The sequence below is a fragment of the Helianthus annuus genome, chromosome 1 (assembly GCF_002127325.2).
Source record: "Helianthus annuus cultivar XRQ/B chromosome 1, HanXRQr2.0-SUNRISE, whole genome shotgun sequence".
NCBI classification, from domain to species: domain Eukaryota; kingdom Viridiplantae; phylum Streptophyta; class Magnoliopsida; order Asterales; family Asteraceae; genus Helianthus; species Helianthus annuus.
In genome coordinates this window covers 23,665,028-23,671,037 of record NC_035433.2, presented here as the reverse complement: position 1 = coordinate 23,671,037, position 6,010 = coordinate 23,665,028, and positions in this window count along the sequence as shown.

Genomic DNA, 6,010 nt, shown 5'->3' with positions numbered 1-6,010 from the left:
ATGTAAAGGTTATTTAAGGTATGTTGAGTATAAGTTGATGTTCCGGAGTATTTGTCGCATTAAACTGAGTACGTTTACGCACCAGTTTGCGTATAATGCTCCAGAAAGCGATGTAGAGTTTGGAATTGAATAAAAGTCAAAACACGAAAAATGTAAAACACAATGAAACAAACATTGGGATCAAATAACATTATTTTATTGATAATTGAACTGTTCATGATGATTACAAGCACAAATGTTACAGTCTCCCCTACTTGTGGAAATTTCGTCCCGAAATTTATTTAGAGGAAACTGATTGAAAAAGATGCGGATATTTTGCCTTCATTTGATCTTCACGTTCCCAAGTAAACTCGGGTCCACGCTTAGATTCCCAATGAACTTTGACCAAAGGAATGCGCTTGCGTTTGAGCCACTTGACTTCACGTTCCATGATTTCTACCGGTTTCTCAACAAATTTCAGTGTTTCATCAACACGAATTTCGTCAAGCGGTATGTGGAGGTTTTCATCAGCTAAACACCTCTTGAGATTGGACACGTGAAAGGTTGGATGAACATTTCCAAGTTCAGGAGGTAACTCAAGTCTGTAGGCTACCTTACCGATTCTTTCGACGATCTTGAATGGTCCAACATATCTAGGTGCAAGTTTTCCTTTCTTTCCGAATCTGATCACACCTTTCCAAGGTGAGACCTTAAGTAATACTCGATCACCGACTTGAAAATCCAAGGGTTTGCGTTTTAGGTCCGCGTAACTCTTTTGACGGCTTCTAGCTGTCTGAAGGTTATCACGAACTTTCTTTACCTTTTCTGTTGTCTCTAAAATGAGGGCAGGTCCAGTAAGTTGAGCCTCGCCAATCTCATTCCAGCAGACTGGTGAACGACATTTTCGACCATAGAGAGCCTCGAAAGGAGCCATGTTGATGCTGGAGTGATAACTGTTGTTGTAGGAGAATTCAATCAATGGAAGATGTGAATCCCAACTACCACCAAAGTCTATCACACAAGCTCTAAGCATATCCTCCAGTGTCTGGATTGTTCTTTCAGATTGACCATCCGTTTGCGGATGATAAGCTGTGCTCAGATTAAGCTGAGACCCCATAGCAGATTGCATGGTTCTCCAAAAATGAGAAGTGAAACGAGCATCTCTGTCAGAAATGATGCTCAAAGGAACACCATGTCTAGCTACAATTTCATTCACGTAAATTTGAGCAAGTCTGTCAGCTGAATAATCCTCACGGATTGGCAAGAAATGTGCTGACTTGGTAAGACGATCAACGACTACCCAGATGGCATCGTGACCTTTCTTTGTGCGCGGGAGTTTAGTAATGAGATCCATAGTAATGTTTTCCCATTTCCAGACTGGGATCTCTGGTTGCTCTAATAAACCAGAAGGACGCTGATGTTCAGCCTTAACCTTAAGACAAGTGAGGCATTTGGATACGTATAAGGCAATGTCTTTCTTCATACCAGGCCACCAATACTGAATACGAAGATCCTTATACATCTTATCTGAGCCAGGATGAATGGAATAACGAGACTTACGGGCTTCATCCATAAGCAAGGTACGAAGATCATCTTGGCTTGGGACCCACAAACGGTCCATGAAATAATACGATCCATTGTCTTTCAGCTCTAGAGCAGGAGTTATGTGATAAGGAAATTCCTTATCCATTAAACCTTGTGAAACACAAGCTTGTTGAGCCTGAGAAATACGGGCTTGGATATCGGTTTGAATAACAGATTGGACACGTACACAATGAAGCTTAGTACGTTCCTTGTGACTCAATGCATCGGCTACGACATTCGCCTTACCAGGATGGTAGCGAATCTCACAGTCGTAGTCATTTAGAAGTTCAACCCAACGTCTTTGCCTCATGTTGAGTTCTTTCTGGTTGAAGATGTGTTGAAGACTCTTGTGGTCAGTGAAAACCACACATTTTGTACCGTACAAGTAGTGTCTCCAAATTTTGAGAGCGAAGACAACTGCACCCAACTCAAGATCATGAGTGGTGTAGTTCTTCTCATGTATCTTCAACTGCCTTGATGCGTATGCTATGACTTTGTTTCTTTGCATCAAAATGCAGCCAAGTCCTAATTTAGATGTGTCGCAATAAACGACGAAATCATCGTTGCCCTCAGGCAATGTTAGGACAGGCGCGTCGCAAAGCTTTTGTTTCAAAGTCTGAAACGCTTCCTCTTGTTTGACTCCCCAATCAAATGGCTTGTTCTTCTGAGTTAGAGCAGTTAGAGGAACTGCAATCTTTGAGAAGTTCTCAATGAAGCGGCGGTAATAACCCGCTAGACCAAGAAAAGAACGAACTTCAGTAGGAGTAGTAGGTGTATCCCAATCCTTAATCGCGCTGATCTTGGAGGGATCTACATGAATACCTTGTTCGTTGACAATATGCCCTAAGAATTGAACTTCTTTAAGCCAGAATTCACACTTGGAGAATTTGGCGAAAAGTTGCTCTTTCTTTAGGAGTTCCAGAGTAAGACGAAGATGTTGCTCATGATCCGCTCGCGTCTTAGAATATATCAAAATGTCATCAATGAAAACAATGATGAACTTATCTAAATAAGGCTTGCAGACCCTATTCATTAAGTCCATGAAAACAGCAGGAGCATTAGTCAAACCGAATGGCATGACTGTGAACTCATAATGTCCATAACGAGTACGGAACGCTGTCTTGGGAATGTCTTCTTCATGCACACGAAGTTGATGATATCCAGATCGTAGATCAATCTTTGAAAAATAAGAAGCGCCTTGCAATTGATCAAAGAGATCATCAATGCGAGGTAGGGGATATCGATTCTTGATGGTGAGTTTGTTAAGCTCACGATAATCGATACACATCCTGAAAGATCCATCCTTCTTCTTTACAAAAAGAACGGGAGCACCCCAAGGTGAAAAGCTAGGACGGATAAAACCTTTGTCGGAGAGTTCCTGCAGCTGTTTAGACAACTCTTGCATCTCGGACGGTGCAAGACGATATGGAGCTCTGGCAACGGGATTTGCACCAGGTACGAGATCAATACGGAACTCGACTTGGCGTGCTGGAGGTAGACCAGGTAAGTCTTCAGGGAATACTTCGGAATAATCCCGAACGACAGGAATATCTGAAATAGACTTACCCTTGCCTTTATCTGCTGTAACATGTGCTAAGAAAGCCACATAGTGCTTTCGCAGATACTTCCGTGCTTTAAAACAAGACATGAGTTTGAGTCCACCGGCAGGCTTCTCACCACGAACCTGTAGGATCTCGCCTGTAGACAGCGGCACACGAACAATCTTCTCAGAACAAACTATCTCTGCGCGATGCTTGGATAACCAATCCATTCCCACTATAACGTCGAAGCTTCCAAGTTGCATTGGCGTGAGGTCAATAGGAAAAATATGGTCGTTAAGGTTTAACTGGCAGTTGCGTAGAACAGAATTAAGAACAATGGGTTCACCACTGGCAACCTCTACTGTCAAAGGTTTACCTAGTTTCGTTCTAGACACGCGAAGCATTGTCTCAAAAGACAATGACACAAAGCTCTTGTCGGCACCCGAATCAAAAAGAACAGATGCTGGCTGATTATTAATAAAGAACGTACCGTTCACCACCTCGTTGTCTGCTTGTGCTTCTTGTGCGTTCATGTTAAAGACTCGACCTCGAGCCGGTGCCGGATTCTGGTTTGCATTCTGGTTCTGGTTGACTAGTCTGGGACACCGATTTCTGTAGTGGGTCAGATCCCCACAATTATAACATGCACCTGGTGGGTAGTTTGGTCGTGCAGCCTGACCCTGTTGTTGAGCAACCTGTTGAGCAGGGTTCTGGACTGCGCGGTTATGAGCAAACCGACAAACATCGGCAAGATGACCCGACTTCCCACAGTTAGTACAGAAACGGCACTGATATTGTGGCTGGTGGTGACTGTTGCATCGATTGCACAAAGGTGCACTTCCTGAGTAGGGTTTCTTTGCTGGAGGCTGGTTGGGAGCTGCCTAGTTTGCTTGGGCAGTGACAGCAAAATTTTGGGAAGCCTTACGCTTCTTTGACCTCTTTGAGGAACCAGAGTCCTTTCCCTTCTTGTTCTGATCTTTCTTACTATCCTCCTTGTCAGCCGACTGCTTCTTGCCCTTGTCACCCTTCCTGTGTAGTTTATTCTTTCGGATCTGTGACTCAGTCAACGTCGCCGATAACTCGATTGCCTGACGGAGTGTGGTAGGGTTGCTACCAGTAAGGATGTCTTGTACTGAGTCAGGTAGGCCGTCGATGTACCTTTCGATGGCCTTATCAAGTGGGGTAACCATATTTGGGCAAAGAAGACTCAGCTCCTCAAACCTATCTGTATAAGCCCTGTGCTCGCCACTATCTTGCTTCAACACATCAAATTCTTTCTCCAACGCTCGTTGCTCATGACGAGGACAAAACTCCCTCATCATAAGAGCTCTCAGTTGAGCCCATGTCTGAGCTAGAGCAACTTCTGCACCTTGATCTCTCATAACCCCATTCCACCATGTAAGAGCCCTCTTCTGAAACACGCTCGAAGAAAACTCGACCTTGCGATTATCCGGACATTGCACATGGCGAAAAGTGTTCTCGATGCTCTCGAACCACTGAAGAAGCCCAGTTGCTCCTTCAGAACCACTAAACTTGAGTGGCTTAGCCTGGTTAAAATCCTTGTATTTGCATGTACCATTGTTGTTGTTGGCCTGGTTCCATTGAGCAAAGAGATTCGGAAATTGAGCAGCCATCTGCTGCGCAATAATCTCCGCCAGCTCGGCAGTAGCTATCTGGTTGTCGCGTCGAGGAGGCATTCTAGAAGAGAAAAACATGAAATGAAACGAGTGAGATGATTGGATGAAGAGAATGAGATGAAGCAAAAGCAATCAAAAGCAAAGATGGCGGTTATGCATCGCAAAGTAGATAAGCGACGTGAAATGTCTAGTCAAAGTAAATGGGTCAGAATTAGTGTATCGCGAAGACATGCTCGCCTATAAGTGAACACTCACCCCAAGAGTTCCCAGGTAAGAGTGACTGGTCCGATTATGTGGATTTGTACGAACACTCTAGCCTTAGACAGAAAACTCAGGGTACAGGCATTCACCCTTCCAGTTCGCACGTGTTCACACTATTAACCCAACACTTTGACGGGATTTTGAAAATCCAAAGGGGTTCAAAACCTTATAATAGAGGGTTCAAAACCTAGTAATCAATCATCCTAGAACAGATGATTAATTTTCAAAGCGGATTCGGAACCGAAGTTCCCGTTGTGGTTATCACCTAAGGGTAGGTGATGTGCATGTTTTAAACTCTAAACACAAGATAACTTGTGTTAGGGTCCTAGAAAGTTATAGTCTAGGTCAAAGCATTACTAATAACCTAATTCCCTATAACCAATGGCTCTGATACCAACTCTTCTGTCACACCCCGGCCGCGTATAACATGCAACCGCGGCGGAAACGCCGGGGAGTGTCGTGGACAGAATTAAATTGTTTCATAACCATGGCATACAAGTTGTATTTTATTTATAAACAAAGGTGTTACATTGTCTTGGAAAGAGTGTACGGAAATCAAAACATAATTAAGCTAGTTCAAACTTCATTTTTAGGCTCTAAGGCACAGGTCCGCCCTAGAATCATGACCATCGTCCTATGGAACAGCTCCTGAAAACACATGTGAAAGTAGGTACGTCAGCATAAAAATGCCTGTGAGATACATAGTTTTTGTGAAAATGGGGTTCATGACTTGAGTTTTAAAGAATGTTTAATAACAGTCAGTCATGAACCTTGTTATTTGTTTTGCTTTGTAAATCATTTGAAAAACGATAACATCAAACGATATGTATAGATAAGTGCAAGGTTAAACGAATAACCAAGTAAAATGAGTTGAATAAGATAAGTTGTTTGTGAAAATAATGTCTTGTGAAGAATATGTTACTTATGTAAAGTGTGATGTGTCTAAACTGAAATGACTTAGATAACGCCACGATATGTAATATTATACAAACATTTATATATAGGAAG